The following is a 17,966-nucleotide window of genomic DNA, read 5'->3' as shown; positions in this document are numbered from 1 at the left end:
GATTAACAGTTATAAGGAATTGGATTTTGCTAACAGCTAAAGCAAATGTGCTGAGCATTTTTATTTGCTTTATTTTGACTTATCTTCTTAAAATAAAAAGAAAGGAAATGAATTGCTTTAAAGCCTGGCTGATGGACCACACGTATGCGTGTGTGAGATTTGCTGCATGACTCACCTATTTACAGCCACCATGAAAATAAAACCGAGGGGGGAATGTGTAACCAATTAACACTCCAACTGCTATGGGCTGAATGTTTGTGTACCCTCAAAATTCATATGTTGATGCCCTAGTCTTCAGCATAATGGTATTTGGAGGTGGGTTCTTTGAGAAGTAATTAAGTCATGAGGGTAGAGCCCTCGTGGGGGGATAATAAAATCCTTTCTCAATAAGAAATATGTGGGGCACTGGGTGGCTCAGTCGGTTAAGCATCTGACTTTTGACTTTGGTTTGGGTCATGACCTCACGATTCGTGGGTCCGAGCCTCAAGCCTGGGATTCTCTCTCTCCCTCTCTCTCTGCCCCTTCCCCATTCACACACCCTCCAGCATGCTCACTCTCGCTCTCACTCTCTCTCTCTCTCTCAAAAATAAATAAGCAAACATTTAAAATTTGAAAAAAATAAAAAGAAAGATGAGCGAAATGATCTCTCCACCATGTGAGGATACAGTGGGAAGGCAGCCATCTGTAAACCAGGAAGAGGGCTCTTGCTAGGACCCAACCATGCTGGCACTGTGATCTGACTCGCAGTCTCCAGAACTGTGAGAATCAAATGTGTGTTGTTGAAGCCACCCAGCCTGGGGTATCTTGTTACGGCAGCCTGAACTGACGAAGGTACCAGCCCTATGAGAAAATATGCTTCTGGGTCCCCTTTGGAACGGGTAGACCTTTTACAATCAGAAGCTTCCCTTGAATTGGTGTTTCATTCCAGAAAGGTGGATAAGCCCACCCTACAAACTTAACAACAGGAAAAGCCAAGGAATTTCTGTAACCCACAGCGCAAAGGACAGCAACTGAGGCTGGCCATGAAGTCAGGCCAATCCCAGCACCTGAGGACCTGTACCCCACATCCTGGTACTTTCACAACTTGAAACAGGATTCACTTTTGAAGCCTGAAGCCTCTGACTCCTCCACCACGTTATATAAACTCAGGCCAGAAAGAAAATGCCTCTAAAAAACACAGGAGTTTCTATGTCAACTCCAAAATACCTGCTGAGCCACTAGAAAGATGACAATACTACAGAGGAAATGCAACCATCATGCAGGTGGTTTGATCCACGTGTTTCATTTCCATTGTCAAGTGCAACCGCGGGATACTATTTCCTGGTTACTCAGCACCACTCAGGTTGGTCAGCCTCTCTGTGGCCCTCTGAAAAGCCCTATGGTAGGGACGCTTGGGTGGCTCAGTCGCTTAAGCGTCTGACTTCAGCTCAGGTCTGATCTCATGGTTCATGAGTTCGAGCCCCGTGTTGGGCTCTGTGCTGACAGCTCAGAGCCTGGAGCCTCCTTCAGATTCTGTGTCTCCCTCTCTCTCTGCCCCTCCCCCACTCACACTCTGTGTGTGTGTGTGTGTGTGTGTGTGTGTGTGTCTCAAAAATAAATAAGTATTTAAAAAAAAAAATGTGAAAAGCCCTATGGCAGAGGGAGCTACTGAGATACATTAGGAGATGTGCACTCCAGTTTCAATTCAATGTGTTCTTCCATATACCCAGGATTGGTGGAGGACAAATTTTCCACTCACAGGGATAAATGGGTTTTCCAGACAACTTAAAATCTTGCTAGCCACAGGATGCTTGCACATTATTGTTTCAATATTGGAAATTCTCTTAAGATACTAGCATATATTAAGAGCACGGGCCCTGGAGCCAGGATGCCTGGGTTTGAATCCCAGCTCCACCACATGCTCACTGTCTGACACTGGGCAAGGGGACTAACTTCTCTGCATCTCCGGGGACGGTCCCTAGTTCATAAATAGTGGTGAGGGTTAAATAAGTTAACTACACAAAGACATTCACGTACCTGGCACATAATAAACATCTCAATAAGTTGTTACTATAAGACAGAATGTACAATATAAAAGATAAGTGAGGCTCTTTCTCAGGGTCATTTTCATAAACACTAAGCAAAATACTATATATATATATATATATATACATATGTACATATTATATATATATGTCCACTCTTGCTAAATATATGTAAATACATACCCATATATAAATATGTGCACAAATATATAAAAACATGCCTTTGTGACCCACTGAAACATATTAGGAAGATGACATTTACCCTAAATGACCTCAGAAGGTGGTTTTTAATGCCTTGTGTTTGCCTTTTTAAAACATTCTTGCCTTCTCTCATTGGTCTCACTGCTAGCCACAGTCATGTCTAGCTATCTGTCTTCCTCCTCTGAGTTGTTCTGTTCTTCCATGACTGGGAAACCAGATTACAAAGTTTGCTATAACTGTGAGTAGAAAAAGAGCACAGAGATTTGAACGGCAGTCCTACAGGCTCCTTTATGAAGCAAATGTATGGGCTTGAAACTGGGCATTGTGTCATGTATTTTGACTGATCAGAGGATAGCCTCTTGCTTACTTTCTTTCAGGATCTTGAACATATCCTGAATCTGTGGTTTTCAGCCACTCCCAGAGGGCCTTCATGCTCTGTGAGCGCATCTCAGGGGCCTCCTTGGTGGGGGGAGGAAACGGGCAAAGAGATGTTTACCCAGTAAGGCTCCGAGCCCTCCACTCCCACTTCAACCAGACAAGTTCTGATATATGTTTTATGTAATGGAGCTCTGCATACAGGACCATTTGAAAAGAAGGTTCCGCTGCTAAATCCATAAATAGACAGCTACTGTTCTACAGTCATGTTTGCCAGATAAATGACATCGGGACATACACTCTTTTCTGTATGTTTGAAATATCTCAAATGTAAAAAAAAGAGGGAGAGCCACAAGTCAAACCATCCCTAGGAATTAAGCATAACAAGAATTCATACATGATATATGAGACTAGACAGCTACAGAAAGCATTTCCAAATAAGCCACCATAAGTATGATTTGTAAAAAAAAAAAAAAAAAAAAAAATTTAATGAGATTAGGCTAACCTCATGTCTCACCAGAGACTCACCAAGTTAAATGTAAATAAATGTAAAACAAGTTACAATTTTGGGAAATCTAAAATGTTAATGATAGATATATATCGATGTGAGTGAGTTGCATGGTTGGGAAAAGCAGAATGGGTCATGATTTGTCAGTGTTTCTCCAGAACTCACCAAAAGAGATTCCGATAGCTGACGCCATGTTTCTATTCAGAAAAATCCTTAAAAGTGAAGATGGACACATTAGCATGATGTAACTGACCTTTCAGCAACACCAAACTCCCTCTTGTTCAAACTCTATCCTTGCTAACTGTATCACTTAGGACTGTTTTGGCTGCAAAAAACATAAAACACAAAAGAGACTTTTTAAAAAGCTTAACCAAGATCAAAATGTATTTCTCTCTCACAGTCTGGAGGCAGTTAGCCCGGGGCTGGCACAACACTCTATGATTTCAGGGATCTAGGCTTCTTCTACCTATTGCTCTGCCCCAGGTGGCTTCCATTTTTAAGACCCCTTCTGATCCAAAATGGCTGCTAGAGCGCCAGACATTATGACTGTGTGCCAGACAGCAGGAAGGAGGGAGAAGGGAATTGCCCTTCCTTTAAGAAGACTTTTTGAAGTTTCACATACCCCTCCTGTTTACATCATATTGGTCACAACTTAGTAGTAAAACCACACTTAGATGCACAGAGGGCTGGGAAATGTAGTCTTTATCCCAGATAATTCTGTGTCAAATTAGGCATTCCATTTCTATGAAAAAAAGGGAGAACAGGTACTGGAAGACAATAAAAGTCTCTACCGTGCCAACTCACCTCCTGATTTCTATTTTGACTTCCTAAGTGGACTATTCAACTGAAATAGAGTGGTATCCCCATTATTCACTCTTCCCCCAATTATACTTTCAAAATGAATTTTCAATTCAATGTAATGCCACAAACATTTGTTAAATACCTACTATGACTTATACAATGGAATACAATTCAGCAATAAAAAGGAACAAATTATTAATATATGGAACAACATCAATGAATCTCAAAATGATTATGCTGATTGAAAACAGCCAGACAACAAAGAATAAAAATGTTATATTCCACTTATATAAAATTCTAGAAAATATTAACTAATCTACAATGGTGGAAAGCAGGACCTTGGTTGTCTGGGAACAGTGGGAGGAAGGGAAGAAGAATTGCAAAAGAAACTTTGGGAGCAATGGATATGTTCAGCATTTTGATTGTGGTGATAGTTTCATGGGTGTATACATGTATCAAAACTCATCAAATGGGGGGCGCCTGGGTGGCTCGGTCAGTTAAGTGTCCGACTTCGGCTCAGGTCATGATCTCGCGGTCTGTGAGTTCGAGCCCCGCGTCGGGCTCTGTGCTGACAGCTCAGAGCCTGGAGCCTGTTTCGGATTCTCTGTCTCCCTCTCTCTCTGCCCCTCCCCTGTTCACGCTCTGTCTCTCTCTGTCTCAAAAATAAAAAAAAGTTAAAAAAAAATTTAAAAAAAAACTCATCAAATGGATGAGTTTAAAAACTTTAAAAATGTGCAGTTGATTCTACATCACTTATACTTCAATAAAGCTATAAAACACTTAAAAAAAAAAAAAGAATCTATTACATGCCTGACACTATGCTAGGCACTGAGGATACAAAAAAAGCTATGATTTCTGTCCCCAAGTACTCACAGTACAGTACATTGTTTTGATAAATAAAATAGGCTTATGGGTGAAGATGGGGTGAGTGCCTCCCCCAACACCTGTTTTAGTCTTCAATAAATGGACAAAAGCAAGGCACTCAGTCTACAACTGAGTATAAGATCCTGTCCCATGTGTCCAATCAACCCCCAGAGCTCAGCCTGAAGCCCATGAGTTTTAACCACTTTATAGTAAGGAGCTATGTACATGTACATGCCCTCCTTTCAATCTATTTCTATATACGGCTCTGGATACATATAAGGAATTATATTAGTACTTTAAAAGCCCCAAAGTTAATTGTGTCCTTTCTACTTTTAGAAATGAAATCCAAAGGCATGCTTTCTTCACTTTTCACATCTGTGTTGCAGAGCCAGCAAGGATCACATGACAAAGACAAGTAGTTGGCACAAAGGAATCTTTAGAAGGAATAGTCTAGCAAGACAGATATTTGGAAACTGTTTCCAATGACCACGACTTCTCATGTCTTGACATCTCTTGGTGATGCTGTTGTAGTGTGGGTAACATTGCAAGAGTGCAGCGTTAAGGTCTGGAACTGTCAGCTGTTGGCTCACGGGCAAATATTATCGATCAAATTCCTTATTTTCTCCTCAATTTTGCACCCCCTAGTTCCTAGGGCTTTTGAAGGTCATTAGGACCTTTCCTTAGAACTGAAAACTATTGCTCCTACCTTTTCTACTTTGAGAAAAAAAAACTCATAAAAGAACAGTGGTTGCCAGGGTTTGGGAGGGGGAATGATAGATGAATAGGACAGGTGAAATAGAGTGGTATACCCATTATTCACTCTTCACACAGAGTACAGAGGATTTTTATGCCAACGAAGATACTCCGTATGATACCATAATGACGGTTACATGTCATTATACATTTGTCCAAATCTATAAATTTTATACTACCAAGAACAAGCTATAAACTATAGACTCTGGGTGATGATGCTGTGGCAATGTAGCTACGTTAGTTGCAACAAATACACCACTCTGGTGTGAGTGTTGGTAATGGGGAAGGCTACACATGTGTTGGGGTAGGGGGTATATGCAAAATCTCTGTACCTCCGTATCAATCTTTTTTGTGAACCTAAAACTGGTCTAAAAATATAAAGTCCGAATAAAAAAATCAACATGCAAAATGGTAATCAACCTCATTAGAGTTGTAAAAATTCTAATAAAAAATAAATAAAAGAGAGATTTCTTCCTAACATATTAACTTTTTAATTACAATAATCAAGATACTTCTATACAGTAGGTAGGGGTGTATATTGGCATGTTACTCTGGACAGTAATTTGGCAAGATATACAATGAGCCTTGTGTAAAGTTCCTGACAAGGTATGCATAAAACATTTCCAAAAGATGATACAGTAAAGTGTTAATTGGTCTTTAAAAGAGTTATCAGTTGCTGAGTAGATAGCTTCTTCATTAAAAAAATAACAAGATTAGATCAATTCACGAGCCATGTCAAATAAAGAAAATTTTCTTCCCATCGTCCATGAGGCCTTTACTGGTGGGGCAGCCCTGAGCAGGGTGTGCCCTACAGAGTCACACACATCAAATCCTGCCCACAACCCAAAACACCTCCCCCTTCTATCCTTAACCACCCCTAACACTACTGTACTAGTGACCTCTTTAGATTAAGATGCTGAAGCTGAATTGTCCCCTGGGAAAAGAAAGCAAAAATCCAACTGGCCCACACTGCCCAGAAGTCGGGAAGGACAGTGTAAGGCAACCCCATGGGGTTGGTTTGCATGATCACCATGGACCTGGTGGGAAAGCAGCAAAGGACAAGGTGAGATGACTGAGGTGATGACAATGAACTTTGGTTATGGGAAATTTTCTTGAAGGCCAGTACTTCATATTGTAAAAAAACTAATCTGGAGTGAAGCGATGAATTATTCCATACAAAATCACCAAATCTTAATTCTTTTCAAATGTTGATGTGTTCTCAAAGATCCACAATTCAAAGCACTCCTTTCATTTTTATTCAATCTCCTAATAAAAGCAGACTCCTTGTCCTCATTAAGTTCAATTTATTGGCACTTGAAATGTATTGACTTACTAGTGTATGATTGCCCTAATTTCACTGGAAGTTCCAAAGCCAAGGAACTCTGCTGATGAAAATAATCCCTCCCTAACACTTCCTTTCTCACCGGGCACTTCTGTGCATTGAAAACACATTTTCAGTGCTAACTAGGAAGGGCTTTCTTAGTTCATATCACATTAATCTTGCAGCCTTAACATTTTTACTGAAAGTCTGTTTCTTCCACAAGTCCTTTCCTTAAATCACTTTGAGAATGGCCTGAGATACTTCATCAATGAGAAGGCAGATGTGGAAGGAAGGAGAGAGAAATCAGTGACAATCTTCAACGTTTGTTCTCTAATGACAGGCAGCTCCTGAATAGAACGTTTGAATCAACTACTCCCTTCTGAAGCTGATGGGAATTTAATTCTGCCTGAAACAGAAGTCCCTCATCACGATGTGGTTTGCCTGAGCAGATATTTAGGGGCAGGGGGAGGAAGGTTTGGGACAAGGAGATGTCAAATATGGCCTCAAAACCTAACATTGTAAAGCCTACCTGTAAGACACTCATAGCTGCAAGTTGGTGTCAGTTCCAATTCCTAGCATGTCACAGAGGCTTTTACCACATCACCCTCCCAAGCACATCTACAGCTTGCTTTATGCCCTTGGACAAGCCACTGCTCACCTCTGAGTGTCCATTCTCATCCATATCAAGACAAGCCTGGACAAGGGGACAGTCCATTGTAATCTATTCTGTTTTTGAATCCAGTACATGGAATTATCTTCATCCTCCCCTAGTGGCCGTGCTTTGTCTTGGTGCCTTAATTCTTCGTGGCATCACTCTTCTTAAGACTCCTCAAGGAAGCATAGTCTGATTTTTTAAAATACCACATCCAGAAGGCAGAGAGAGAACTTCTTCAGGTGCATGTTAAGGATGGTTCATGGAGAACAGTTGGTGAAAGTCTACTATCCGCTGAACGGATCTTCTAAACACCATCCATGCAGAGTGGCCCAGAGCTGGAGATCAATTTTGCCCCTCAGGGCACATCTGGCAACCTCTGGAGACATTTTTGCCATAACTTGGGTGGGGAGGGGGATATTTTTATCATCTAGTAGGTAGAAGCCAGAGATGAAGCTAAACACCGTGCAGTGCACAAGACAGCCACCAACAACAAAGAATTATCCAGCTCAAAGTGTCAACAATACCAAGGTTGAGAACCCCTGGCGTAGTCCACAGAATCAGTACTATTTGGTGCAGCCAGCTCCCCAGAATTGATCGTATGCATCTTTTTCCAGCTCCTCATTCGTAAGATAACTTTAGCAGCTTGAAATTGACCATTGGGGGAGTACTTACACCACAGACATCAGCACACTCCACAAAGCAAGGCAATTCTATTTCTGAAAGCCAGCTGTTAGGATAACTTTTTTTTTTAATTTATTCTTTTTTTTTTTAGTAATCTCTACACCCAACATGGGGCTCAAACTCACGACCCCGAGATCAAGTCGTATGCTCTTCCGACTGAGCCAGTCAGGCGTCCCAGGCTGAGATCCAGCTGTTAAACAGCTGCCAACACACCGCTACTCAGAACCAGCACATGATATACCTGATTCAAAACTCAAAGGTGGGGTGCCTAGGTCACTCAGTCAGTCAGTGACTCTTGATTTCAGGTCAGGTCATGATCCTAGGGTCATGAGATCAAGCCGTGCATTGGGCTCTGCACTGAGCATGGAGCTTGCTTGGGATTCTCTCTCTCACTCTCGCTCTCTCTCTCTCTCTCTCTCTCTACCCCTCTCATCCTCCCCCCTACCCCCACCCACATTCACATGTGTGTGCGTGCTCTCAAAAGAAAACAAAACAAAACTCAAAAGCACTTTCAGCAAGAAGGCTGCATTGTGGAAAACTAGAGATGATTTTACATATGGGCAAAGAGTCTGACCTCATAGCACCACCATGCCAAGAACAACAAAGAAGAAAGGAACAGTACAAGGAACACTGTGAGCAGGTATTGGAAGTCTCTCATGTCTTGTTGTTTTGTTTGTTTATTCATATACACCCTGCCTTCTTTGGGGAAGCATTTGAGGGGACCACTCAGGGAATAAACAATATGCTTGTTTATTAAAATCCTCAGAAGAGGGGCGCCTAGGTGGCTCAGTCAGTTAAGCATCCGACTTCAGTTCAGGTCATGATCTCGCAGTTTGTGGGTTGGAGACCCGCAGCTGGCCCTGTGTTGACAGCTCGGAGTCTGGAGCCTGCTTCAGATGCTGTGTCTCCCACTCTCTCTGCCCCTCCCCCACTCATGCTCTGTCTCTCTCACTCTCAAAAATGAATAATGTTAAAAAACATTTTTTTAATCCTCAGAAGAAATGTATGATGGAACGATAATAATTCAACACCCTTTATTTTGAAAACTTGGACGTACAAAAATAAAGATCAACACACAACAGGTGCGAAGCCTGAGAAGCAAGCAAGTCGGTTTTTCCAGACTCAGCAAACAGAGATGTAGTTTCCTGGCGGGTCCTGGAAGTCAGTAAAGCTGGACTCCACTAGATCCCCCCACGAGGGACTCTGGGGCCAACCACTGCGGTTCGTAAAGGGCTTCACCCAGACAGTGGACGCCCTACAAAAACTCAAGCCACATTGGAAGGAAACCCTTTCCCGAGTTTGCTCTTTATTGCTGTCTTGATATTTGCCTCTGGTTGCTATGACAAAATCTGGCATTGGAATTTTTCTGGGAACAAATAGGAAATAGTTGTGGGAGGAGATTCAAGACCCAACGCACATTTAGGTTTGGTTATAAACATTCATGGTAAAATACAGCAATGACTCATTAAACCCCCCAAAAAGGAAATCCCAAAATATTTTTAAGCCCCATTCAGCATGACTTTGTTCCAGAGGTGACCAGCTAGAAGCTCTTTGTTCTAGACAAGGTCACCAGCTAAATGAACTAATAGGGGAGACTACTGACCAATTGAGGTATTGGTCACCCTATGCCAAGTCACCCTCTGCTTTCAGTGTGTTTGGTTTCTGGAGCTGAAAGTGCTAACCCCACACAGTAGAAATTTTCCATTTGCTAGAGTTTAATTATTTTGTCCAGCCTCACAGAAGAGAAAACCAGGGCTGCAGCCATTTAAACTCTGGCAGCGAGGGTCTGGGAAATCTTATGAGAGTATTCAGGCCCAGGACCTGCCTTGGATCCAGATGGGCTGGGGGTCTCTTTGTCTTTGTATATGTTTATCTCAGGCTTCTGTATCTAAAATTTTTTTTCTGAATCTCCAGTTTTGACCTAAGCCCAATTAATTTCTCGGTTAACATCCACTAACTTGTCTTCTAGAGCCAGCCTTATACGTGAGAAGAGGCACCTGCCACCATACAGAGTGCTCTGAGGAGAGTGTGGAAGCTTCTAGAGCCAGCCTTATACGTGAGAAGAGGCACCTGCCACCATACAGAGTGCTCTGAGGAGAGTGTGGAAGCCCACTTCACCCCATGTGGGCTGGTAGGCACGACCAGGCGTCCATAGCATGGAAGGCTGCCATCAAACACAAAGGATGTGGGGAGATGTACTGAAGAAATACCCTACTGATCCTTCAAATGGCCATCTGGCTCCAACCTATCTTTCCCATCCTATCCCCATATGCTCCCGAATGAACATACACCACTCCAGATAGGGTCCTATCCCACCACCTCTTCCATCTGCCACAAATGCCTCAGAAATAATGATTAAAACACAGTTCCACATACGGCGATTTTTATCTCTCAGAATTTCTCTAAAGGGAAAACAGATCTATTTGGATGAAATAGTGAAGCAAGCTAGTTGGAGAGGACAGGCAAGATCTCTAGGGTTGTTCCAATAGCAAACAGTGGTCATTGGACTACTATTCATAAAATGAGGAAGGAGGGAAAAGCCGAGAGGTGACAGGAGGCTGGGCCTGTGTGGGAGGGACTAAAGAGTATTAACTGTGAGACTATCTAGTGCTTGCCTCTACCTGGCACTGTTCCGACCTCTCTATACGTATCACCCACTTAACGCTACCAACAACCCTAACAAGTAATTAGTAATATTATTCCTATTTCACAGATGGGGAAACAAAGGCCCAGAGTGGTTCAGTAAGTTGCCCAAGGTCACTTGGCTAGGGAACGGCGGAGCTAGTGAGCAACAGTCTGCAGCCTGGCTCCAGAATCTGTGCTTTGAACCCTCTATGCAACTGCCCCGGTGCGTAAACCTCTGGTCACAGTTAAGGAAGGACAACAAAGCAGGAAGCTACAAGGATTTCACCAAATATAAGAAACCCTACTATTTTATGTATTGCCATGACAATGTGCCAATTATACTATGACACACCATCACAGTAAGGCAGATTCTGACTCAGAGATAGCAAATGTTCGAATGTGAAAAAGGTGCATCTTAGATATAAAATACAGTATTGAAGGGGGATTATACACATGTTTGCTGCAGAGTATGCAGCGACATCTCCTCCATCTCTCCTTGAAATCCCCAGTGAAGCCCACCTTTCTCATTAATGCTCTTGGGGATACAGATTCTTGGGGGGAGGCAGCGGCAGGCAAAACCCGTAAAGATCCCATGTGTGTAGGTGTGTGTGCATTCACGGGCATGACGCGCAGGTGCGCCCACGCCTGCCGGCGTCGGGGAACACATGCAGGGCAAAGACGAGTTCAAAAGTATCCTGCATTGAGCGACACAAAGAAAATATAGCTTCATTATTTTCTATAATTGATCTAATCCTTGTCCCCGAGCCCTTCACCTTGCTATGTAGGGAGGGAAATTAAAACAGCAGCCAGTCCAATCATTTAAACAGTCTCCTAGATATTTCAATCTTGCGGTTTTCCTCCCCCACTTTCCCTTTTCTCTCCAAGGTGGCCCCTGGGGGAAGAGTTTACTTTACCTGGTGCTGGCATGAAAGGGGACGGAGGTCCTCGACCCACATGATTCATACGCGCAGGTCCCTGTGCCATCCTCCGGGTCCTCCCTGGAAGGCCTGCATGCTGAAGTCGGTGGCTGGTAGGGTCTGCTATGGGCCATCCTTGCAGGGCCCTGCTGCCTGAGCTCTACTCCGGTCCTCACAGAAGCCATACACCTCCTGAGGTCCAGCTACGTTTCCCATGTGATCTCCAGCCTGGGAGTCCCCACGGTGGCAACGCCTTGGTAAGTCCGTCAGTTGGGGCTCCTCATGGCACTCACATCACTCTTGTTCAATGAGCCTCAGTGTGAATGCGGAATCCTTCCCGTCGCTGCCCAATATGTCAGCATATTAAATAAGCTCTCACCATCCTGGATCTACTGGTGATTCCCTAAGAGGCACACCTGTTGGCCATTACCTGCACCCAGGAGAGAGTAATCGCCTGAAGGGGGAACACAAACATTAGACAGACATGTAATCAGTACTGGCTGAATTAATAAAGATCTTTATCACCTACTGAACATGTGAGCATGGGTCCTAGTCCTAATTCTAGTAAACATTAAACCATCTATCTTCCCTGAGGGAGAGAGGGGAATGCATGCCGCATGCACATGTGCTGGTCGGGTCAGGTCTGCTTCTGACCTCACTCCCCGCCCCCCCCTCCCCGCCAAGGATAATCTGACCCAGTGGAAGCAAGCGTGGCATATGTGGGTATGTCCGGAGTTTGCCCAGAACTTTGGGCTGCCATGGCTGAGAGGCTGAAGATCTGATACTGAAATCTCATCCATTTCATCTGGGTGAACCCACCGAGATGTCAAGACGGAGCTCCAGGCAGCACGTGGTCCCCTCTGTAGACTAGAGCTGCCGGATGTGGAGAAGCCTGTCCGGGCCAGACAGCAGCCCCAGCTCTTTCTCCACAGTCCGGCTCTTCCTCTTCCCAGAATATCTATCATCCGTCACCTCAACTGACCCTTTCCTCTGTCCAATGAGTGGAGTGTTTGAATTCCACATTTTCCTTTGGAAAAAAAAAAAAAACCCTCAGAAGGCCAAATCAAAAAAAAGAGTGTGAAAGTGAGCTCTAAAAAAGAGGACACAGAGGAGTAGTATTGCCCCCGTCTCTCAGGAAACAGGGCTCCCTGGACCCTACACCTCCAGCCCTCCACGGGTCCCAAGCCCACTTCCAGAGCCTTCCTACACCCGTTCTCTCAAGAGCAGGCCACATCTCCAGTGCAGACACCACTAAGCCCAAGAACCAAGAAGTGGCCAAAGGGTGGCTCTTTGCCACCATCCATCAAGGATGGAGCTTGGACGTGCAGGCTGGGATGTCTACACGTGTGTGCATGCCGCACCTCTCGTGAGGGGCTGCCAGGGAAGGGAGGGAGGCCACAGGCAGTGGGTACAGAGTCCACAAGCCCTGAGCCACCGCACTCCTGCATGGCACTCCCGGAGCCTCCAAATTCTTGATTCAAATCTGCCCTCTGTGCAGGTATATTTGTCAACGCAAAAAGATGGAACATAATTTTATTTGTCAGCTTGATTTATAACTTTTAAATATTTAGACATGGTATGTGAGCCTCCGTTTTTACACCTGCCAAAGCCCCACAAAAGTTAGGGGAGGACCCGGAGAAGGAAGGGATGGGCAAGTCTCTACATCAAAAAAGACCAAAATTGTTTCTCTGCTGTGTGGTGCTTAGAATAGCACATGGCATATACTCAAATATTTGCTGAAAGAGAAAAGAAGGAAGGAAAGAAGGAGGAGGCAGGGAGAGGGAAAGGAAGGGCTCGGGTTAAAACTTTCACACGTTTGGAGTTTGTTTTACGGAGTCAGGCTGGAAATCAACTCCTGTCTCTACCATCCCACCTGCTTGTCCTTGGGTAGGTTATTCAACATCTCCAGTCCTCATTTCCTCTTCTGGAAAAAGGGGAAGCCATGCCTATCACAAAGTGCAAACAAATAAATATTAACTACTTACATTATTCTCACCATCAATGTTTATTATATACTCCATCCCCTTAATCCCATTTAATTTATAAGTCCTGTTCTAAGCAACAATTTGTTTCAAAGAATCTCAGGAAGGCTACTCCTACTGATTGATGTGCCCCAGATGGATAGAGAGCTATTTCATGATCCCCATTTCAGCCCCACCAACATCTTCAAATGCCCCTCAACCACCAGAGCAGACGTTGCTGGTGCCCCATCCATATCCCTGGGCACATATGCTCTCACTACTCGGCAGCCTGACTTCCAGCTGCCAGCCCCAGCATTGCTTTGTGTAAAGGCATCCTCTTCCAGACCCTACTTGGCCACTTGAATGGCAGGACAGAAGTGCCGTAGAATTAATGTCCAAGATGCAGCCTTCAACCAACATCGGATGGGAACTTAAATGTCCCAGCTCTGTCACTCCTGCGGAAGATAACTCCAGGGTGCACAGTCTATACTGAATCCCAGCAGGGTCACAATATAGTTGCTCTTGGTGGTAACTTGCTAGATACTAATTCCTTTGGTTGCTACACAAAAACATGAGTACGCCCACGCCAGTTACTATGCCCAGTGAATGTGCCTTCTAATCGCCCAGTGCTCATGCCTTCGCACTTGTTAAACATTTTGAAAACCACACTTCACATTTAACCAATAAGCTGCCCCCACACGTGCTTCTTGAAAAACATCAACATTCTGTAAAACGAGATCCAGCAGCAATTTCACCTAAGAAACTAATAAATATTTACTCTTTCCTCCTTCCTACAATGTGGCATTAAAATGCAACAGTTAAGTGGAAGAGAACAGACAATAAAAGATCATTCAATGCTTCCACCCACATACAAAAGCCAGCAAACACCACGGATTTTGTTGTTAGTTTTGGAAATTTCCCCGTATATCTAAGTGAGGACCATGACCCCACACAGTCTATCAAATAGGGCATCTGTTCAAATGTACTTTTGTACTTGGCAGTGACCTCAGGGCTTGACAAATATGTTGTCTCTGTGTTTTTATTTATTATCCACAATCCTTTGGATGGCAACACATTCTGAGGTTAAAACAAATGTATTAAGATCCCAATTTGAATGGCACATAACAAAAAAAAATGACCTAGATCTAGATGGGTCAATGCCAATCCAAACAGTGGCTAAACTAGGCAGCTGTTTGCAGTTAGGTCCAATTAACACGTTTTAAACACGGCAGTGCTGGGAACCTCTTTGAAGTGTGTGGCTGGTAAAGGTTTTTCTTGAAAGGGGTTTCCTGGTGGGAACCAGTCAAAACCCACAGATGAACAACTCAACTTACCCTTTTGACTTCCGTGCCTTGTAGAGTTCACAGTTTTAGAGTTCATTTTCCCCAGGTATGTGTATAAATAAATACTTCAAACATGTAATGAAACGTCTGGGAAGGTGTCTTTCCTGAAAGAAAACTTTCAAGCCAGGAAGAGGAAAGCAAGGGCAGGGCTCCTGCATTCTAATTTGCAGTCTGTCGAACTGCCAATCTCTACTGGAAACATAAATTGCAAAATGTTTATGTAATAAGCATATGAGGGCATTGTCTGCCTTGAAATAAAAACTCCATGAGGGCAAGAACTTTGTCTCGTTCATCACCGTATCCGTAGCGCCTAGACTGACGCACAGCAGGCTTATGACAGACACTAGTTGAGCGAATGGACGGGTGGACGCATACTAAGCGAACAAACAAATGCATGAATGAAGTACTAAAGTGAATTAATTCTATACACATGTTTGGAAAACCATAAGCTAAAGTCCCTAACCCACATGTGTGTGACACAAAGGCACCACACACACACTCAGAGAAAGGGAGAGGACTGTCTTAAATCTCCTAATTATTTTGCTGGTGCTGCCTATTTGGGAATAATTTGGGACTTAAACCTCAGCTTCATTTTTCATATCTGACAAAAAATTGAAGAATGGCGCCTGGTTTATTTATTAAGGAAGCACTCAGTAAGTTTTCGAGGACTAGTGAGTGACAAAACTAAATGGTGTTTGGTTCCGTAGTCCCGGACCAGAAGAGGCCCCGACATCGCAGTGCTCCATTCCTTGTGTGGTTCCTGAGCCTTGTTCACTGACCTTCCCGCATGACCTTCTCATCCGCAGACACGAGGCCCAGCCACACAAGAGAGCTTTGGAAGAAGAGGTAGGGAGACATCTTCTCTCCCTCCAGTCCTGTATCTGAGACAGAAGGGTCTGTGGCTTTGTTACAAGTGAGGCAGACAGGAGATGCTCTGTAATCAGTGGGAGATCTGCTAGGAGAACGGGTTCTAAAGCTGGGCTGCCCATTAAAAATGCAGATTCCTGGGGCACCTGGGAGGCTCAGCCGAGGCCACCGACTTCAGCTCAGTTCATGATCTCGTGTTTGGTGAGTTCGAGCCCCACAACTGTGCTGACAGCTCAGAGCCTGGAGCCTGCTTTGGATTCTGTCTCCCCCTCTCTCTGCCCCTCCCCTGCTCACACTCTGTCTCCCTCTCTCTCTCAAAAATAAATAAACATTTAAAAAAAATTTTTTTTAATGCAGGTACCCAGCTCACAGCCCGCAAGGCTCAGACTCAGTGGGTCTGGGATATAACTCAGGAATCTGCATAGAAACTACAACTCTGGTCATTGTCATGCAGATGATAAATTATTAAGGACACGGGTTAGAAGGAAAGTATTCTGGAAGGAGAAAAAGTTTCATCCCTGAGCGCCTCCAGAAAAGTAATTGGTCTGGTTGGGTGATGCCATCCTGGGACATCTCTTCAAGGACATTCTGAAACATCCTCTAAAAAGATCACAACTTGCTTTAATTTAAAAGAGAAAGATGTAACACATATCCTTTCTTTCCTGTGGTGGTAGATCTCTCACACGCGCACATACACATATCATCAACCAAAGTGTTTTCGCTCCTGAAAAATCTACAAACTAAAGAAAACACCCTTGAGCGCAATCTGAGAAACCATCCACTTCTTCTAAAACTCCTTTTCCCTTCAAGGAAATTCAGATGTTCTCTATATCATAGAAACAAACAAACAAACAAAATAAAACTAGAAAATAGAAGTTGGAAATACTGATGCTCAAGAAAAGCAAGGAGGAGGAGTGCAGGTGCCAGCATCTAGAAGCAGAAAAGAGCCGAATTCACCCACAGGACAACCTCGCAGGACAGAAGGGAGGGCCGGAACAGAGCTGGACTCCAGGACAGCACTGGAGTGACAAGTTCCTGCAGCTTGATAATTTAGAGACTTAGAATGTATCTTTCCACATAACAACTAATTTCAAAGTCAATGGTGTACTCCTTGAAGACAGCCTGGAAACCTGGAAACTTCGAGACAAATGGCCTGTTAGCTTAGAGGAGCTCAGTGGTTTAAATCCTCCATTTATCATGCCTGCGTGAAAGGATTCCTCTGTAAACAGAGGAGCAAGACCACACTGCCTTGTATCAAGATCTGCTCAGCATTATTTTCCACTGGGCATGTGGTTTCTTCCCGATTTTACACACTCACTGCGCACACAGCGGAAACCTTTTTTTTGACAGGCTCCTGGGTTTAGCCTTTTTGTCCCATCTTGGGAAGCTTAAAGCCACAGACCCTGCATCTACGGGACCAACGGGTCAGACCTCCATCTCTCCCCGAGCCCACCATCAATATCTCTCCCCTTCCCACCCTGCCACCATCAGCGTCTTTGTTCTTGGACCCCTCGGCATAAACAAAGGTACTTGCTTTTTGCTTCCTTAACATAAATATGGTTTTAAAAAATTAAGTGAGGGGCGCCTGGGTGGCGCAGTCGGTTAAGCGTCCGACTTCAGCCAGGTCACGATCTCGCGGTCCGCGAGTTCGAGCCCCGCGTCGGGCTCTGGGCCGATGGCTCGGAGCCTGGAGCCTGTTTCCGATTCTGTGTCTCCCTCTCTCTCTGCCCCTCCCCCGTTCATGCTCTGTCTCTCTCTGTCCCAAAAATAAATAAAAAACGTTGGAAAAAAAAATTTTTTTAATTAAGTGGTAATTGTATTAAGCATCTTATCACAATTATATAACACGAGACTCAAATCATTTCTGTTGACTCCCAACCATTAGGCTCATGGCAAAGGCCTTGTGACTGTATGCTGGATACGGGTGACCTGTCACCAATGTCAGGAGGGAAGAGAAGATACCACATTCAGAACAGGCTAGTTTATGCTGTGGCAGCAAACACTACTCAAATCTCAAAGGCCAAGAAAAGGCCTCTTTCTCATTCCAGCACATCATCGTCACATGTAGCC

The 17,966-nt window shown here is 44.0% G+C and overlaps 1 long non-coding RNA gene across 4 annotated transcripts in view; it reads right to left on the bottom strand.

Annotated features, from left to right (window-relative positions):
• Positions 1 to 17,652, bottom strand: part of LOC131504941 (uncharacterized) — a 136,106-nt gene extending 118,454 nt beyond the window's left edge. For 3 of the 4 annotated variants that reach the window (XR_009258207.1, XR_009258206.1, XR_009258208.1), the window contains exons 1-4: positions 14,038 to 17,652; positions 13,599 to 13,671; positions 12,545 to 12,752; positions 11,723 to 12,179 (exon numbers count right to left, since the gene is read on the bottom strand). This is a non-coding gene — a long non-coding RNA (uncharacterized LOC131504941). The remainder of the gene's footprint in view (positions 1 to 11,722; positions 12,180 to 12,544; positions 12,753 to 13,598; positions 13,672 to 14,037) is intronic. The other variant, XR_009258203.1, reaches the window with a different exon arrangement.
• Between the last annotated feature and the right edge of the window lie 314 nt (positions 17,653 to 17,966).

The sequence above is a fragment of the Neofelis nebulosa genome, chromosome 1 (genome assembly GCF_028018385.1).
Source record: "Neofelis nebulosa isolate mNeoNeb1 chromosome 1, mNeoNeb1.pri, whole genome shotgun sequence".
Lineage (NCBI taxonomy): Eukaryota > Metazoa > Chordata > Mammalia > Carnivora > Felidae > Neofelis > Neofelis nebulosa.
This window is presented reverse-complemented; position numbering and strand designations above follow the sequence as displayed.